The following is a 21,150-nucleotide window of genomic DNA, read 5'->3' on the forward strand; positions in this document are numbered from 1 at the left end:
TGTGTATTATACACATGTCCTTGTGTTACGTACACATATTTGTTTGTTTTGTACATTTTGTTTTGGAACCTGGCTGCCCCAGTTAAGTGTATTCACTTTTGTGTTTTTGAGCTTTCCTTCTTGTGAAAACTCAGAAGTCCAGAAAGGAGGTTGTGCAAACCTTGTCCCAGCAGTGTGTATTGAAACTGAGCAATATGAGGAAGTTGGATTTGGGTGACATGTGAAAGGCGGAAAAGGGAATTAGAGTGGCAGAAGGTGAGAATTCTTTAGATGGATTTTAGAAGATTCAAGGTTCTGACAAAAAAAAAAAAAATGGAGGGGACTGAATACTTCTTGCAGTGGTAGTGAGAATCATCAGTGTAAGGATATTACTGTTCTTGCACAGTTTGTTGAGGTTCCCATGCTGGATCTGGCCCCTTGCTGCTGGGGATGCAATTTTCCAAATATTTGCTAAATGGATAATCTAAATTTTTTCTCTCTTGGAGAATGTGAGTTTGAAGGCAGAGCCCAGGGAGATTAGGATCAGTTTTCTGTATAAAGGTGGAGTGCTGTGGCCCCCTCCTGTTGCAGCATCTCCTGGGTTTCCATCCCTATGCTTCCCCGGGGAGCATGTCCTGTGGGTAGCTGGTGAGCAGCTCAGGAGAGCTTGAAAACTGTGAAAGCTGGGATAGAAATAATAAGACTTGTTGGTAGACTGTTGTGTTTTAATCTGGCAGTCAGCTAAACACCACATACCATTTGTTTACTCACCGACAATGGGTTGGGGAGAGAATTGGAAAAAAAAGGTTAAATTCATGGTGTTGAGATAAATATAGTTGAATAGTACAGAAGAGGAAGTGAAAGCAATAAAATTATAAAAGAATGTACAAAAAAAGTGATGCACAATGTAAATCCTCACTTCCTGCTGACTGATGCCCAACCAGTCCCTGAGCAGAGGGCCACTACCCTTCTCTCAACCACCCCACCTCCAATTTTATTGTTCAGCATGGCATCATATGATAAGGAATATCCCTCTGGCAAATTAGGGTCAGCTGTCCCAGCTGTGTCCTCTCCCAACTCCTTGTGTACCCCCAGCCTCCTCGCTGACATGTCAGCATGAGAAGATAAAAAATCCTTGACTAAGTGTAGCAACACTCAGCAACAACTAAAACATCACTATATTATCAACACTATTCTCATTCTAAATATAAAGTACATCACTATACCAGCTACCAGGAAGAAAATTAACTCTATCCCAGCTGAAACCACTACATGGATATAAGGACAACAGGTTTCCAACATGTGTTTTTGTTCCTGAGGTTCAAAGGGAGGTGTTCTATTTAATCAGTAAGCTCATGGGACCTAGATCTCTTGTAATGTTTTCATTTTTGGACATGGCATGACTTTGATTCAAGCATGAACGCAAAAAAAAATGTGTTGTTGCATTTGGATATGTGGGAAATGTCAATGTGGTATAATGTAATGTCAAGTAGGGATTTCATAAATAGCTTGACTTGACTTGCTGAAGCAATCTTGCTGCTTTCCCTCAGTGCTCCGTATGGACTGATTCACATTTCTCCTTAGACAGTGAGGGATTTGAAAAGCAGTGATGAAAACTGAAATACCTAAAAGAAGCATAAGTGATAGGATCAATCTTAGCTCCTCCAATGTGGTAGCCAAACATCTCAAGAGCAGATGATACACTGCTAAACAGATTTGGATATTTCAGGAAATGTGAAATACCAGGGAAATGCAGAAAGCTATTATCGAAGCAAATATAAATCAATAAGATGGGTGTCATAGATTAAATTAGAGGTGGCATATTTGAGTTGGAGGTTCTCCTACCCCACCTCTAGTGTTAAAAGGCAAGTAGACCTATTTGACACCGAAATAAAGGTGAATGTCTGAAAGCTGTTTCTTATGTAAACAACAGAAAAGCTTCCAGTGGTAAAAGATTGGTTAAAAAAACAAATAACCTGATTTGTCTAGCCATGGAAAACTATATAGATTTTGATTCTGCATTCACAGGAACATCAACCTCAGTTGAAAAATAAAAAAAATACTTGTCTCAGGGAGTAACAGAAACAGAAATTTGGATAAGGGCCCAAACCAGAAGCCTCATAGTGGGGAGAAATATTTAAATATTTAATTAAATGATGATTGCTAGTAGTTAAAAAAAAAAAACTGACCAACATTCAGGGCTCTGAAAGAAAAAAGTGAGAGAAAAGATCATTCACTGCACAAACTGAGGACCAAAACAAAAGAAGGAAAATTAAATTGAAACTTCAGAGACTAAAAGGCTTTTCTATCTCTCTTTAAACTAATATTATAGAAAGATAATGTAATGTAATACTGGAGACAGTATTATAGCAATTATGTACCCACTACTAATCTGAAAACCACACTGACAACAAGGCATCAAGAATCCTTATTGTAAAATAAAGATGACAAACACTTCCTCCTTATTTCTTTGTTGTTCCAAAGGCCTACAATGACACACATGATTAGATAAAATTAATTTACTACTACTCCTTAATCTGTATTAATTCAAAATCACATGCAATATCTCCTTCCATGAAGAGAAGGGAAAAGAGAAATCCAATATGTGTTTTTCTGGAATGCAATCAAGAAGATTGATAAAAAGCAGTTCATTCTTTCCAAAATTCAATATGCCTTCTTTGTCATGGTAAGAAGTTTCTTGTTTGTCTGAGTGCATGTTGCCAAACAGCGTTGGTTGCTAAGACCAAATGTTGTTCTAGGAGGCTGTTACAGGAGGTTTGTTAAAATCTCAGGAATGTTTTTTTCTTCAAGAAACTATTGAAACCTTGGGAAGATTCACTACAGTCAGATAAATTTATTGGGAATGCGCAGTACCATGATGTAACTAATCATGCTACAGGACCTTATTGGCATGAGATGTTTCTGAAGATGTCAGGTATAGGCTTTGGCATATATGCTTGGAAACAGAATATTTTTCTTTCTATTCCAAAATGGAAGTATGGCAGCTCTTCTGCTTCCAAAAGGGTGGAAGAATCTACAATCAGGAATCACTTGTTTCACAGTTGCTAACACTAGTTAGCGTTGAGTATTTTTGAAGGAAAGAAAAGCCCATAAAGGCTAGGTTTTGCCCTCTCCAGTCATTGTAAATAGTATTTTACTCACCAACTTTTTAAAGAAAAACTTATTTAATTATTAGTTCATTGTTAGAAAAAGAAGATTAAATTAGTCTGGTTTTGCCTAACATGAAATCTGCGCATAAAAAAAAAAAGAACAAAAAGATCAAGTGTTATCATACTGCTAACTTTTCTCATTTGTATTTTTTCATGTGCATCTTGTTTTTTGTTTATGAAACTCCAAGTATTTCATGGACAGTTACTAGTACAATCCTTTTGAGATAGGAAAATGTTATATTTTGGTTTTGGATAACAAGCCGAGACATGGTAAATGAAAGTAACTATTCCAAATCCGAACTGACAGCCATTGACAGCTTTGGAGTAAAGATTTTAATAATCTTTAATAATCTGCCTCCTCAACAATCATTGAAATAATTGTCTTTCTATACAACTAGCATTCAATTGAACAGCCACTTGCTGGGTGGCTATGATCATATATAGTAATGAAATAACAAATCAATTGTCATTTTTAGTCTAGAAGATCACAAAGTTAAGCTACATCAGATTACAACCAATGCAATTATATCCACTACATAATCTGGGAAAAGCCTTTGGATTTAGTTTCTTTCTGACTGTTGGTATCTCTGGTTTATGCTCTTAGTGCAAGGTACTCCATTCCTGATGGGATCCTCTGGCTGACATTTGAAATTCCCAGGACTGTTTCCAATTTACCTAAAGGAATCCCATTTTAGGGTCATGATTAGAGGTTTTTTCTAAAGAGGAGTCTTGTGGTTGCTTAGGAACCAGACAAAGGGATTCAAGGGAGAAAGAAGGTGTAATGGTAATGAATGAAAATATAATCTGTGGCAACATCTGACTCATACGGGTAACTGGAAGAGGCTTTGTGACTGTGTATAGTTGATAAAATTATATTTTCATTTTGTCAATTCATTCTTGTCAGATGAGTCTTAACTCCCTTAATTATAATTTAGTTGCAAATTATGTGTCTATTCACAAAATCTAGTCAGAGTTTGCATGCACTATTTGAGGGAGTCAGGAATTAAGAAATTCTTTCTGAGAAAAACTCTTCTAACAAGCTAATAAGATTTGAAGCTTTATTTGCAACTTTGTTTACAGAGCTGCACTTGGGCAACATTTGTCTTGGGATCTATGATTACTGTTAGGTACGGTACATTAAGGCTGATGATCTCAGAACCACACAAATAAACTTCTGGCTTAATTGCTGTACCGAGCTATCCGTGGCTGGAGGGTACTTGTGATTCAGCTCTCGACTGTCTCTTCTGTGAATGAACACACACCAGCTGTGTGGCAAACGTTAGCATGCAGTGATACAATAGCATATACTGAAGATACCTCAGACCTTGAGATCTACATAAAAATAGGCTGGTAGCACGATGTACTGTTCACTGGATGTATAACAGATGTAACCTGCGCAAACCAGGACAAAAGATGGGTGCTGGTGGGCTGCTGAGCTGCCATCCGGCTGCACCCCACAGCTGCACCACCACCGTACCTGCTCGTCTCCTAAAACTGGCTTTCCGGGCATCGTGTTTACTTTGCAGATGTGACTCTTGAAGTGAACCTCTGCAATACCAAAAGTAAAGCACATAGTTATCACTGCCAATGAATGCAGTCACCCCTGGGAGTGCACCTGGCATTCAGGCACCATGTTTCCAGTGGCACTGCCAGGACACTGCTCTCCATTCTGCAAAGAATAACCTGTTTTAAAGGTAACTTGCTCTGATTTTTATGTAAGACAAACATACGTTTCAACCATTATAAGGTCAGCACGTTTCGACTAATCCATATTAAATGCCTCCTTACATCCACAGAGCTGTGTGAAAGATTTTAGGGTGTACTGCAGTGTTTACCAAGGTGAAGACACTAAAGCTGGTTGTGAAAGTCTTGTGGAGGTGTTGTACAATAAAAGGAAGCTGTCATTCCTGCTCCTGACTCCGGACACAACTTGCATTCCCTGGCAACCTCTGCATTGCGAGGCACTGAGCTGTTCAGATTCCTTCTTATGTCTCCAAATGTGGAAGGGTTTTGGGATTAGAGGTTTGATTCCTACACTAAGTGTTGCACTGATTATAACACAGAATTACAGAATAGCTGAGGTTGAAAGGGTTCTCTGGAGGTATCTAACCCAGCCTCCCTGCTCAAGCAGGGCCACCTATACTACTGTTTGCTGTTTTCAGCTGCTAGGTTTACTTACTAACCAATCTCTTTTCCTTATTATAGTTTCCCCTTTTCTGCAACTTTGAGGAGCTCAGATTCTTCAATTCTGTCTGATTTCTCTCTGCTGGAGGCTTCATATATTTTTATCCTTATCTAGGCTTTCATAAACATATCTTTCTCTTCTATAGACTTTTCCTTTTTGGTAAGACGTAGTTCCTCTAGATTCACCTCCGGTTTCCTTATCCAGATTACTGGAAAAGTCACAATTTGAGTCTGTATTACCTGCATCTCCCTGGCTTTTTCCAAATGAAGTTTTGCTTTATGCACTCAAATGTATTTATTCACACAATTGTCAACGTATTCATATAACTTCTATTCACTCAAAAATACATTTTACACATAAAAAGATGATAGAAAAGGTTGTATATTCACAACTGTCTTAATTCTTCCTCTTATTTGCAAATTTTTGCCCACTGCTATCATCCATGTTTGCTTTTTTTTTCTGGGCTTGCAAATGAAATTACTGTCTACCGTAATGTCTGTGTCTTCAACTTCCTTCTGAGTTCCTTTCTGACTTCAGCTGCTGACAATCAGTTCCTCTCACCTCCTTTTCTGAGGATTCTGCATTTATTAATATTTAGTCTTGCCTTTGATCCTAGGGTATCCTGTCAGCCTGAATAAAGCCAGGTAAAAAAAAAGAAATATCCATCAACGAATCCTCCCTCACTGTGTTGCCTTAAGGACACCTCACTCTATTGCATCTGCTTTCTTTTAACTGCATTGTTTCATTGAATCCTGAGAAGCAAACTGGGATAATTTCAAACACATAAAGTAAGGAGCAGCAGAAAATCATAAAACAGTATTGTGGCTTCATTCTAAAAGCCAGATAATAGTAGAAAAGATCTGTGCATTACTGTAAAATATCTCCAAGCAAAAATGAAGAAACTAAAATGCAGTTATTCATGGTATTTCATTACTTGTTTTGTTCTGTGTGTCATTTTACTATTCATGCAGATAAATTTATTCATCTATGAAAAGACACTTAATGGCACACAAACAGATGTTTCATGTCTTGCTGTAAAACATAACAATTTCAGTAAGTAATAAGTGAACACAGAGACAAATCCATAAACATGAATTCTGCAATTTGCACAGATTAGAATTTTGCATGGAGCTCAAGGGTGCGTGAACAATCCCATTGACTTCACCGAGGTCCTAAACAGACAAGAAACCCCATGTTTGGTACTTTATCAAGATCCTGGTATTCAGAAATAACATCACCAAGTACAAGAGAAATTTTTTATTTTTTTTCCGTTATATGATGAATGTGTTTTGTACAAAATATGTTTTAATACATGGATTTTCTTTGAGAACTTTGTCTGAAATCTGTATCCTCCTAGGAGATAAAATTTTATAGTATTATTTGTCAGATTATGTGTTTGCTACAAACAGTTTAAAATTAAAGGTGTCTTTATTGTAAGTACTGAAGTGATGAATTAGGTATTTCATGTTTCATCTATACTTGTCAGCTTGTTAGCAGTCTAGGATATACACTGATTTAATGCTGGGTTCACATTCGGTTTTCTGTTTCAGGCTTAGGATTGACAATTATCTTGTCACTGTATTTCAAAACAGCAGAATGCCAATTCCTTAAAAAAAAAACCAAACCCTGAAAAAAAGAATTCACTTAACGACTTAATAAGTATCTGCATAAGAAGCAATGATCTTTTGTAAAAGGAAAGCTTTATTCATTTCACTGGCCTACTCAGATGTCTTTCTTATAAAACAGGCAGCAAGTTCATCACCTGAACAAGCATCTAAGTCAAGAGGTGTTAATTTGGTCCATGAATTGTGTGCCTGTGATACACAAACTTTATGTAAAATTTTCTGACTTATTTTGATGATCAGTTTCCTCATCCATGCACTGCAGGGAAGTTAGAAACCTTACATATTCTGACATTAATTTTGCAAAGTACTTCACTTTTCTTGACTATAATGTGTGCAGAAAGGATAGTTAGGTACTATCATTTTTGTTTGCACTTGCAAGTTACTTTAGTTATTCTATTCTCACACATTCCATAAAACACATGAGAATATGCAAATCTTTCTTATGCTTCAAATTAAAACCATGTATTTCATTGACAGTAGATTCATATCTCAACCATTGCTAATCATCATTATTATTTTACAATTAGCATCCATAAAACAAAAGTATACCCACAATGAGCAGCAAAACACCTCCAAATTTGCCAAGTTATCACTGGATACCAGTGGTTCCTCTGGTGCTTGGCTTTAAATGTTCACTTAAATTCTAAAATAAATTTCTCTAGTGGGAGAAAACCTTGATAACTAGGAGCGTTTACTCTAGATATATGAATGTCATAACTATATGTGTAATCAATGTATGAATAAAGGAATGATGGCTGAAAGGAGAAGAATTACGACCAGACATTCACAGAGAACAGATTTTAAATTTTCATCAGAAGAACTCTCATAAAACTTTTGTGTGAGTGTTGAAGTGCTGTGAGCTTGTGAAGGAAGAGTGAAGCAGGAATAATTAGGAGATTGACTTAGAAGGTATCACTTGAATCTGGGAAGGATGCTAATTGTAGAAAGGGTGGTCCAGTATTGCCATTTAAACCATATGTGTGCAGCTGAGATTGACAGCAATTTGTCAGGCCCCAGCTTCCTCAATTCGCCTCTGATCCTAGTTTTCAGCAACACAGATGATCTCACAGGAAGAAACACACAGGGTCAGAACCATGTCTGGTGAAAAATGAGGCTGTGGGGTTAATAGCAGGAATAAGAACAGAATACTGCAACTACCAAATACCTGTGTTCAGCATAGTCTTCTCTAATTCAGAGCAGACAGCAATCCCACCATCTCTGTGTGTGACTGCCTAAAAAACAGAGGCTTGCCCAGATTGGACATGAAATAATTCAGCAGGGGGAAAAGCAAGGTGAGAGAGATCAGGAATGAACACTGAAGGAGAACTTGTGGGCTTTAAACTAATGTGTGTCTGTGCTGTAATTCACAAGCACATTGATGTCACAACATCAAGAAATCCACCCTTCACTTGCATTCAGGTTTTCTTCTGCATTCATATAATTTGCTGCAACATGTACTGGTGCCATATTGCATGGGGAGATGAAAAGATTTTTTATTTAGCACACGATAATTATGAAGTTCTTGGTGTAATCACTTGCTCTAAATTGTTAATATATGCATTTTTTACTAGGAGATAATGGCAGCGTTTTGTCTTTACTGACCCTCTTTTCAATTAATTTTACATAAAGGATGCTTCAGGCTCTTTGCTTCTCACACATCTTACATCCTTCATGGTACACTGTGGGGGAGACAGAAGAATATTATGTAAGTTCTGGTGCCCTCTTTTTATATAGCAAAAGTTATACCAATTCCCCTTTGACACTCAGTATTAGCCCAACAAGGAGAATAGAAATGAAAGAAAACATTAGAGCACAGACCACAGTTACAGTGGAAAGGTTAGCAGAGTGGGGCTTTTGATTACAGTTGTCAATAATTTCCCTTTTTTGTTTTAATGAATCTTCCTTTCAGAGAATCTCTTTATCTGTTCAGATGTTTGCACTTTTTGCATAGTAAATATGAAAACCTACACACAGAAATGAAAAAGGCTGGACTTTCTTGCTTCCTGTAAAGTTGCCAGCAAAAGTATCAATTTGGTTTTGTCCTTAAAGTATATAGTCTGCATTTGTTCCATATGATTAAGAGAGATTACCATTTAAAACATCTGAACAAACCCAGCTGTTTAAATAAAATTATAGTTCAAATACCTTTTATCATTTATCACAGAAATAAGGATAAAATGTTCCATATATATCAATAGGTTTAAATGTTCATAACAGACTTAAGCAATGAAATGCACTTTTAAAATATGAGATACTTGAAAATAAAAAAAAAGGGAAAACCACTTGAAATACTTAAAAATTAAATACACTTTTATCTTTAATGATTTTTTCAGTTTTCATTATCAGCAATGATGACACATCTAGAAAAAAATTCTCATTTAATTAATGTTTTAACATTGAAGGAACAGGGCTAGACCCTGACTAAAGTTGTTTAAGAGGTATGAAATATAAATGTGATATTTCTATGACCCATGATAAGGCTGTGTGACACGCACAGGAATGAGTAAGTTCCCTCAATGATCATTTTAAGTGCCTGTGCATGGTCTGTCACCTTTTAGGGTGTTACTTGCAAATGCATACATTGAATGTGAGGAAGAGAAAGAAAGAGAGAAAGAATGGATGCTTTCAGCCCATACTTTCACATTTGGGCTTAGGGGGCTGATGCCTGTACCAGCCATCTCCTCATTTTTTGCTGGAGCAAGCCCCAGACAGGTATTGGCCTCCCTTCTCCTTTTTCCCTCTGCCTGAGGAAAGGATGGGAGCTGTGATCCCACCTAAGGCTCATTCTAGATAAACCTAAAAACGTTTTTTAGATTGTGCAGGTTGAGGTGGTCACAATCCTCTGCCCTCTGCAAGTTCCTCACACAGCCCTGCCAGGAAAGGGGCATCTCCCGAGGAACCAGGGCTACTTTTGGGTTGCAGAGTGGGAAGAGATTGCTTGATTACCAGGAAAGAGGAGGAACATCGTGATTATGTCCATTTGTAATTTTTTTTACCCTGGTTTTTATAAGAGGTTTACAGGTAACACCTCCCTGTTTAGACTGCAATGAGCAGTAACTGCACCTCTCAAAGGGAGGTCTTGGACGCAAAGGAACTTTTCTGTGTTATGGGAACATACTTAATTTTCAATTCTGTTTTTATCTCTAACTCCTCTTCAGAATCTTATGCTGATAACCATTCTTTTACTGAATTAAGGGAAATGGGAAATGGGGGTATCTTCCAGGAAGTCTATGGAGGACCTTCGAAAACAGATGATTGAGTGTACTTGAAATAAGTATACAGAATTAAATAGGACAAATAGTATGGTTATTGTGAAAAATGCAAACATGGTGCTTTGCTTCAAACGTCAGGACAACCTGGACAAACTTAAATTTTAACCATTTTTGGATGAGCTTCAGAAGGAACACGGCTACAATAAAAAAGAACCATGTCACTCTTTTTAGTATTAGATTTAGAGAAGATATATTTGATCCATTCCTCTCTGATAACAATCCTGTTCCTGTCAAATATAAAATATGAATAATGGCTTTGTGTCAAATATGACTAACTCATATTTACAATATTATATAACTGGAGATGTACTTGATATTCTGAATATCCTCAGCTGCTCAAGTAAAAATTGCAGTAAGTCTAGATTAGCAGAAGGAGGGCTCCTGAAGTGCCCTCAGTAGTGGTAACAAACATCAACTAGCTTTAATTTCAGCTTCTTAAGATTGTGTATCAAAAATGTAGAAACATGTAAGTTTCTTTCTTGGATTAGCGTAGTTTAGTGCAGAGCAATGAGTTTAAAAATTTAATTGGAAAGGTATAGGTTTCTAATATTGTGCTAATTAAAATATTTTAATTCAAAAAAATACTTGTTCTTTAGCAAATTAATCTTGAAATAGCAAAGTCTAGTTTTGAATGTTTGTTTTAATTGTGGGTCATCTGGCAAAGAAAGGAAACTGTGTTAGAGTTAGTTTTTAAGTAAAGGTATGATATGTCTTTTTTTTAACAGTGGAAGAATTGAGACTAAATTATGATTTTGTTTCAAACCGCTCAAAATGCGCTTACAAGAGGATATTCTTAAAACTGTGTATAATGACAAAAAAAATGCCTTTATGTCACTGCTTCTGTGATTCCCATAAATAGAGAGGTTCTTTTGTGAGTGTGAAGCTCAGGTGGACTGATTCAGTTTAACTCTGCAGGAAACAATGCAATCAGTTTGATTAACAACAGCAAAAAAATCTCAGTTCAAACTAGAAACTTATATTTCCTCCCCCTAGAAAGCAGGAAGGCAATTTTGTCTCAAGCAAATATTTAATTTAAATTTATATCTCCTGAAGAATTTCACACACTGTAAAAACTCTAAAGACAGTTAATGAAGACAGGAAACATGTTAAAGACTGTTGATTTAAGGACCATTTTTCAACAGAACAAGAAAATGGGGAGAAAACCCTACACAAAATAGGGTGATTTTTTGTTAATTTTATATAAACTATTTGTACTCAATGATTGGATAATAATTCAGGGCTTTGTTTTCATGAAATATATTCACCTGGAGATAGTAGACTGTCAAAACTTTACAAAAAATTGGAAGGCACGTCACTTTTGCTACTTTATTCTAAGCAGTCAAGATTTGAAATTAGCCAAGGGCGTACTTGGATATTTAAGGAGATGCATAGAAGTTTTTTCTCTTTTAACCCACTCTTTGTTCTGAAGCTTATGTTCAAGTGAGACTAAAATTTAAGATTTCAAATTCTACAGTTTGCTGTTGTCTTTCAGAGATATACTAGGTCTCTGAAGGGGGGAACTTGAAGTCAGCACTAGAATTATCACTGGCATAAAACTATGTTTTATTTATATGGCAGTAATCAAAAATTTATACAGTTTGAAATATGATAATGAGACAAAAGAGAATGGGTAAAACAAGAAAGCATCCATCAGTGGTTGTCAAATATTTGATTCCAGTTTCTTTTACTTATGTATTTAGTATCTTGTGATTACTGCTTATATAGTAATTAATAACATGGAATTAATTCTGGATTTGACAAGAGATTTGAAATGTTGAATCTTAAATGCTGAGAACTCAATCTTCTATTTCATTGCTTAGCATTCAGCTTGATAGATTTGCAAGATGCTGATTCAAAGTGGTAGCATCTCCCAGGTACTCCACTTACCTGGGAGGGATGTACAAGGTATGGGACGCATGAAAGATTTTCTTATTCTGCTTTCTCTTTTCTGTGTTCTGCTTTCATTCCTTAAAACTGACCTCAGAAAGACAGAGAATCATTTCTGAGTGTATCTAAGAGGTACATTCTCCTCTTTTTTATATTTTAGGTTATAATTTTGGCTTTGTTTCATGTTTCTTGATTCTGAAGTTGTCAAATTACCCCATTATATTAGTTTTAGTAGTTGAATGGGTTCTTATTCTTTCTCTTTGTTGCTGAGAAAAGTGGGCTTTACTTTCACTGTTTTGTGTTGGTTTTTATTGTGGTTTTTTTTTTTTTTGTGCTTTACATTTTTTAAATTAAGTTCCTGAAGATGTCTTCTATCCCTGTGCAATATTAAATGTCTCTAGAAATTATTAAAGCTGTGACTGCCATTGACCCCTTGGTTTAAATTGGTTGTATTCACTACTCTAGGGTTCTCATTAGTTGGATGTTGTATTACCCTTTATTTTTTTAATTTGTCATTTGTGGCAGGCTGCATATTTGAGTCTAATTTGGAGGATTCAAGAGCTCTCTTTACAATGGATTTTTCCAGATCTATACAGTATCATACTAGCACAGTCCGTCTGTGTAGGACATTTTTTCCATGACAAAACTGAGTACTATCTAAAATAAAAGTGTTTCTCTCAGGAATGATGAATTCATAGTTGCTCTTTTCCTTCACTAAATTTTCCTGCCTACTGATAGCAGAATAACAGGATATGAGATATCTGAGTGTACAGAACACAAAAAGAAAACACTTAATTGCAAGGAAATATAATATCCTTAGAGTAACACCACTGAAGTGTCTTTAGATTTTTACTGGGTGTGACCAAAATCAGGGTTGAGTTTATGCAAAAGGAGTACTCTTCAAAGCAAACTTCTCAGCTATCAACAAATGGCTTTTCATGTGTATGAAGCAGTCCCAAGCCAGTCCCAAGCTACTGCCACATTCCTTAGGGCAGCCAGAGACCAATTCAGATGAATTTACAGGGACGAGCAGCCCCCGGGTATAATGGTGAGAGCTAAATTCTTTTACTACTGGTTTCCTAAAGAGATAGCTGCCCTCATGTTTGTGGTACATCTGCTGCATTTTGTAGAAGACTGGGAGGCAGAGACTTTAAATATAAGACATTTAGAGCCATTCTATGAAAGTAAATCAGTGGCTTTATTTTATGGTAAAATTAGTACTGTCCGTCACTGTGCTGTTGGCATTCTGATGAGGTAGCTTTAGGAAGTTTGACATTCCACTCAAATGTGAAAGCAACATGAAGAACTTACTATTTTTCTATTTAGGTACAGGTAGCACATTCAGGCTAGAAGTCATTTAGCTTGTGAGAAAGCTGAGATGGAGATTTAAAGGAAAGGCTATAATGCAGGCAGAAACTTTGTTGATCTGGGTGTTATAATGAACATCAATATCCTATGGTCATAGGTTAGCTTTTATCTGTTTATATTCAATAAAGACCTTTTTTGATTGTAACATAAGTCTGCTGTGGGGTTCACATGGTTTTATGTGAGTACACCGACCTTGCAAGAGATAATTGCAGATCTGGGTGCCTTCTCACATTCATGAGCGTAGTCTTGTGACTCTTAGTGCCTATTCATGTTCTCTGCAGCAACAAACACTCAATTTGATCTACTTGTGAATCGAAATTAGCTCAGCTGCTTAGAGCATGACTCTAATAATGCCAAGGTCACAGGTTCAATCCCTGCATGGGCCATTCACTTCAGAGTTGGACTTGATGATCCTTGTGGGTCCAATCTAGCTCAGAATATTCTGTGATTCTATTAAAACTGTTGAAGGTCTGATGACTGTAAGTACAGAGACACCCAAGCTGGCTTTGTGTTTCCTGTATCAGAGAAGCGATGTGGGAGGGGCATGATATCCGAGGCAGTAAACCCAAAGAAAGAATTTACTATGCACAGCACTATTCTGCTCAGAGGCAGGTGTTCTGCTTCAAGATTTGACATATTATGTCCCCATAGCACTGTAATGTAATGTAATTCCACAATTATATTAGCTTCCTGATGAAGGAAAATGAAGCATAAAGATTGTGTAATTTTCCCCAGGCAAGCCAGTGCCAAAGCTAGAGACAGCATCATGATAGGTAACGATATTGTAGGAATTCGAGGAATATCACAATTTGAATTGTCCACTGTATTGCAGGATGACAAAATTATTAGTTGCCGATGCTGTGCTTAGTAACATAACAATGTTAGCTCTATGTCTGTTGTCCTATGGATCCTAGGGCTGCTCAAGCAGCAGTACAGAAGGATGGCTGAAACAATATCTTGAGCCCTCTCCTTGCTATTGGTGGTGTTTCCCTCTCCCTGGCTGTGCTGGAGCAGGGCCCAGGCATTTGCACATGTGGAGGCTGGTGGATCCCACTTTAGTGGTGGATGGGAGAAGGAGTTTAACTAAGCAGAGGATACTGGAGTTGAAGGAGATACCAGCACTATTTTGCTCTCTGTTTGTTTCCACCCTTAGGTGTTGGCACAAGTACCCAAAAAGATCAGACTGTTGAGGTAACTGGAATGAGAAAAGACTGAACAACATACAACCTCACTTGTTGCCAACCCTCTCTTGCCCACTGATCCATCATTAAGGGAATTCCAAAGGCTCAATTGGCACCTCTCTACTTTCAGGAACTGAAAGTAAATGTTCAAACAGCATTGTTTTTAATTTGAATCAAGTTCAGATAGGCCAGCCCTTTTACCCTTGCTGGCACTATAATTTGGTAAAGTGTCACATGTGCAACAAGTAAGAAGATGGTGAGATGTATGGGATGTATGGGATGTATGGGACCAAGGAGCCTGCTACAGATCTGCTTCCCTTGATATCCAAGAGCTGGTCTACCACTGTCCTAGTCATCAGGAAAGGACAAAAGAAAATGCTCAGAGGAGTAATAGGAAAGTGGAGGGAAAAAAGAGAGGATAGTAGGTTTATAAGAACATTTTGGGAGATTTCAAATCTCAGTTTCAGTCTCAAATCAACTCTTCATATGTCCCTGAGATTGTGTGGCCCATTAGACAGTTGCCCAGCTCTCCCAGCACATCTCAATTTCTCTGGTACTTCCCACCTTCCTCGGTGCTGACAATAAAAATACTTCAATGCTACTAAAAAGTGTCAAGTTATGAGAAGATACTTATAGTTGTGGTTGCCAGACGACCACATTCAGTCTGACCAAGGAAAAAGTCCTTCTAAGGAAAAAAATTTCTGAGCAAATTCCTTGTCCGTCATTTTTCACTGTCACCCTTTATGAAAACCAGAACATCTACTGTTTAAGATGTCAGTAAAGCCCATTTTCTCCTTGGACAGTAATTACAACAAGAAGTAAAAAAAAACAAGACGTGTATTTCTGATGCCATCTTATACCATTCTTGTGTCATGCTACAAACCTGAGTAGCAATGCCTGACTTAAAAAACAAAGCACAGTTGTCAACAGACCATTGCAATTTTGATGGTTCTGTAAGGGTCGTTGCTTCAGATGTGTGTTGTTAACTGGCATCCTGTAATCTTCCCCTGACCTTTCGTAGAGGGGATAGCAACCACAGCACAGCACAAGGCTGAGCAGTTTGCTGTCATTATTCCCACAGACTAAAACTTAGCACCAAATTCAGTTGGTGACTTAACAAGTCGTTCTGAAAAAAGAGTTCTTTGTCATATGCAACAATGAGTGTTTCTGCTGCCAGTACAGAGTCAGAGGTTTTAAAAGACTTTATCAGAAAGGAACAAATAATCATTCCCCTGATCTGAGGTCTGAAATGCTGGTTGCTACCTAGTTTTCTGGATTTCAAGTATTTTTTTAAAACTTCATGATGTCTTTAGCAAAAACAAGGTTTAATTACCATGGTCACTTTTCCTGATACCTTCTCAAAATATACTTTAAAATGTTTCTAATTAAATTAAGCTAGATTCCACCACCTTTTTTTTTTTTCTGTTGAATAACCTTAGTGCTATAACTGATCTAGTGTGAATCAAAGGCCACGTTCTTGGAATGAAGAAGTAATTGATGGGGGAAAACACGAAGAAATTTGTTCTTTAGAACTGAATTTTGTGTGTGTAGGTTTTACAATCACAAATTCCATAAAGTTTAGGGGAGTTGCTTCTTCTGGCTGTGTCCAGTCACTCCCAGACAAACATGAACACTTTTGCTTCAAAAACTTTGGATAAAAAACTATGATGACACACCCATAGATTTCCTTTAGAAGATCTGACTTTCCTGTATATAGAGTTCATCAACACCACAAGAGAATACTCTGAGACCATCCTTCACCTTCCATGAGGATTTTCTTTTACAGACAGATTTGCCTAACCCTCACTACAAAAATATCAAAACAATATTGCCAAAATTAACTTACAAAGGAATTGAAGAAATAAGATAAATGGAAAAACTGTGGAAAAATAATTTTTGCTGACATCTGGAGCAGAGATGAGAATGCCGAAGTGATGAAAAAGGATTCACGCTCAGAACAATCTCATGAAAATATAAGAACCTCTGTGATATAAAAAAAGTATATGTTTGTGGAATATGACTTCTCCATTTAAATGAATTTTGAATTCTCCACCATGCCCATAGCTGACATATTCAGCAGTGCAAAGCAACTAAAAGAACAGAATTAAAGCTGTATATATTATGCCTCTTTTTGTGATTAACATTGTCAGTTATTCTCTTTAGCAGATTCCCAGCATATTATTAGTCATGAGTGAAATTACAGTACACAGTTAATTTGATGGTTACATATGTTGTTTCATCCTCTACAATACATAGAGTTTTCATTTAACTTTGTGTTCAGCAGTGGCACAATAGCAAGGAATTCAGTCAGTTCCTCATGAATTACAAAATATTAGTATTACTCAATTAATATAACCATTTAATTTTTGCTTAGCACCAGCTGTTACTGTTTTCTCAGAGCTTGTCTTTATGCTAAATGCTCAAGACACAAGTGGGAATGCTGCAGGAAACATTTAAGAAACAAGCTTGTTGAGGAGTTGTTGATTCCAAAACATGGTAAGTGAATTTGCAAAGATGAATTAAATGACCCATATCAACTTCTAGTGCTAACAAATACAATTTGTGAATAGTGACATGAGGCATATTTCTACCCCTTAACCATTAATGAAGCTACACAAGTAAATTAGGTTATGCCACTCCATCTTCATAAATGGCTGATTCAATAAATCACACTTGAGAAACAGCTGAGTAATTACAGGATGATGCTTGAAGCCAGAGAGGCCTCATTTGCATATTAACAGATATTTGTTGCAATAATTTCTGTTCCTGGACTTATGAATGTTAAACATGATTTATTCTCTGACTACTGCAGTTTGATTTTGCAGAGCACAGGAGGAGACGACTCACCAAGGGTTGCCAATACATGTGTGCTCCTCCATAGCAGCACTAAGGCCCACAGGTATAATTAGCACCAGGAACTTGCCCAGACGACTTGGAGAATATTTTTCCACAGGGTCTTATCATGCAAAAGGTCTTGTGAAGCGGTTTCAAAAGATTGGAGGAAAGGGAAAAACAAAATCATGACATTTTTTAAGCTCCAAGTAAGGCAGAGTTCTCAAATGTCTAAATAGGTACAGAAAGAAGACAATAATGCTTTCCATACAGGTTTTTAGGCTGGTTTTATTTAATTTGCAAACTTCTTCACCTAGAAGGCATAGCAGCATATGTCATGTAAAGTTTCTAATGAGCTTTACCTGAAGATTTTGCTTAGTCTTGTTTGTTTTCACTGGTGGGAACAGACAACTTGACATTTATATCACTCTGCTTGGTGAATCTGCATATATATCACATCTAATTCACCTTAGTGAAAGTCACTTTGCTCTCTAATGATTATCTGTTCTTCCTGTATACTTAAAATTTCTTAGGAGGAAAACTCAATTGTTCCCTAACCAATTTAAGATCACACCCTTTTGTACCAATAAATAATCATGTAAGGGACAGGAAGGTACAAGAGGTAGAAATGTGTATGAATAGAATCTGGAAGATGACTTGACTTGTGGGCCAAAATGATGAAAAGCTACCCATTTTCTCCGTAAAAGTGACACAGATGAACTAAAATATATGGTTCTCTGAACTGATTGCAAAGACATGTCTTATTTCAATTCCAGCATATTAGTCAAAAGTATAATGGGTTTTACTGAGCAACATGATCTAATGTGCAAAGGTGCTTGCAGAAGAATGTTAGCCTATCACTGTTCTTATACTATCTCTAAGATAGAAAAAAAGCTTGGGTTATTCACATTTCATGCAGGAGTTATAGATGTTTATTGATTTTTTTTTTCTCACACAATTAAAAAAGGACTGCAGTAAAAGACTATTTTTTTTCCTGTAAATGCATTAGCAACAAAAGGAGGGCTGAGGAGAATCTCCATCCTTTATTGGATGTGGGGGGAAACACAGGGACAAAGGACTAGGAAAAGGCCAATGTAGCACTAAATCTGATGAGAAACTTGTTGAAACATGTCTTAAAATGGTCTTTTGTGGTCTCTTTGCAAACACGTGTTTCTTCTTCCCAACACCCCCCAGGACAGGTTATCTCCCATGCAGGAATGTCCTGGGAAAGGTGTCCTGAGGTGTTTCCCATTGGACCTTGTTAACCCCTTCCTGTGATTGGGTGTTCCTGTAGGCCCCTTGAGACTTCTAATTGGTTACCCTGTGAATCCCCCTAAACCCTATAAATGTAACATCCCCAGCAATAAACGCTCTCTTGCCCCCTCTCCACGCCGGTGTGCTGTCTCTGTGCCTGCCGTGGGGCCACGTGGGTGCTGGGGGGAGGGGAGGGCACCTCTCCCCTCCAGGCTCGGGGCCTGAAAAACCCTGTCACTGGAGTTCCCTTTCCCTGTCCCTCAAGACGTCGGAATGGTTCATCAGATGGAGATGGAACTAGAACTGGGCTCCCCCAAGCTGTGGGTGGGGAAAGGGATCCAGAGGCCAAGGTTCTTAACTCCTTCTTTGCTTTAGTCTTTAATAGTAAGGCCATTTTTCTCCAGACACGCAGCCCCCCGAGCTGTAAGACCTGGATTAGGACCAGAATGAAGCCCCCATATTCCAAGAGGAAATAGTCATCCACTTGCTACTCCACCTAGACACACACAAGTCTATGGAGCCAGATGGGATCCATCCAAGGGTACTGAGGAAGCTGACAGAAGTGCTCAGTGAGTCACCTTCTCTCATTTATGAGCAGTCCAGACTAACTGAGCAAGTCCCATTTGACTGGACCTTTGAACACTGGATGCACAACTACAAGAAAGGCTGGAATTAGGATCCAGGGAACTGCAGGTCTGTCAGTGTGACCTCAGTGTGGGAAAGGTTATAGTGCAGATCATCTTGAGTGCCATCATGTGGCAAGTACAGGACAACCAGGGGATCAGTATCAGACAGCATGGGTTTGTGGAAAGCAGGTCATGCTTGGCCAACCTCATCTGCTACTTCACAAAAGTGACTTGTTTAGGGAATGGGGGAAAGACTGTGGATATTGTCTACTTGGACTTCAGTGAAGCCTTTGACACTATTTCCCACAGCATTCTCCTGGAGAAACTGACTGCTCATGGCTTGTGCAGGTGTACTCTTAAGTGGGTAAAAAACTGACAGGATGGTCAGGCCCAGAGAGTGGTAATAAATAGAGTTACATCCAGTGGGTGTCTGGTCACAAGTGGTGTCCCCGATGCTCAGTATTGAGGCCAGTCCTGCTTAATACCTCTATCAATGACCTGCACAAGGTGATCGAGTGCAACCTCAGTCATTTTGCAGATGATACCAAGCTGGGAAGGAGTGTTGCTCTGCTGGAGGGCAGGAAGGCTCTGCAGAGGGATCTGGATGGACTGAATCGATGGGCCAAGGCAAATTGGATGAGGTTCAGCAAGACAGAGTGCTGGGTCCTGCACATGGGTCACAACAATCCTATGCAGCACTATAGGCTGAGGGAAGAGTGTCTGGAAAGCCTTCCAGCAGAAGAGGCCCTGGGAGTGCTGGTCAGCCACCAGCTGAACATGAGCTATCAGTGTGCCCAGGTGGCCAAGAAGGCCAATGGCATCTTGGACTGGATCAGAAATAATGTGACCAGCAGGACCAGGGCAGTGATTCTTCCCTTGCACTCTGCACTGATAAGGCCGCACCTTGAATCCTGTGTCCAGTTTTGGGCCCCTCACTACTAGAAAGACATTGATGTGCAGGAAGATGTCTAGAGAAGACGATGGAGCTGATTAATGGTCTGGAGCACAAGTCTTATGAGGAGCAGCTGAGGGAACTGGGGTTGTTTAGCCTGGAGAAAAGGAGGCTGAGGGGAGACCTTACTGCTCTCTCCCTGAAAGGAGGTTGTGGTAAGTGGGGGTTGGCCTCTTCTCACAGGTAACAAGCGGTAAGACCAGAGGAAATGGCCTCAAGTTGCACCAGGGGAGTTTTAGACAGAGTGTTAGGAAAAATTTGTTCACAGTAAAGGTTTCAAGCACTGGAACAGGCTGCCCAGGAGAGTGGTTGAGTCACCCTTGAAAGTATTTCAAAGACACATAGATGTGGTGCTTAGGGACATGGTCTAGTGATGGACTTGGCAATGCTGGGTTAATGGTTGGACTCAATGACCTTAGAGGTCTTTTTCAACCTAAATGATTCTATAATTCTAATTATGTCTCCATGTGTCTTGGGAGGTCTACCTTTCTAATGAGATCAGACTTTCTATGTCTCTGCTGTGATTAGGATGGCTGGAGGATCCAGGCTTCCACAGGAAGATACCTCTTCCACTCCTTTCACACAACAGGAGTTATCAGGCTTTTATCTATACAGACATTAATCACTACAGTAAGCTGTCTAAAGAGGTATAAGGTGAATTCACACTAGAACTGTAAAGTGTTTCCTGGTCTTAACATACTTTTTGAGTAAAAGAGAAAAAAAGGAGACTCATTTTCATTGACTCGTTTGTTCTCCGGTCTGTTCATCACCAGAGCACATACTTCGGCATGGAAAAGCAGTGTGACTCAGACCACCTGT

Source organism: Lepidothrix coronata, unplaced genomic scaffold, assembly GCF_001604755.1.
Source record: "Lepidothrix coronata isolate B3197 unplaced genomic scaffold, Lepidothrix_coronata-1.0 Scaffold6, whole genome shotgun sequence".
In the NCBI taxonomy this organism is placed as follows: Eukaryota; Metazoa; Chordata; class Aves; order Passeriformes; family Pipridae; genus Lepidothrix; species Lepidothrix coronata.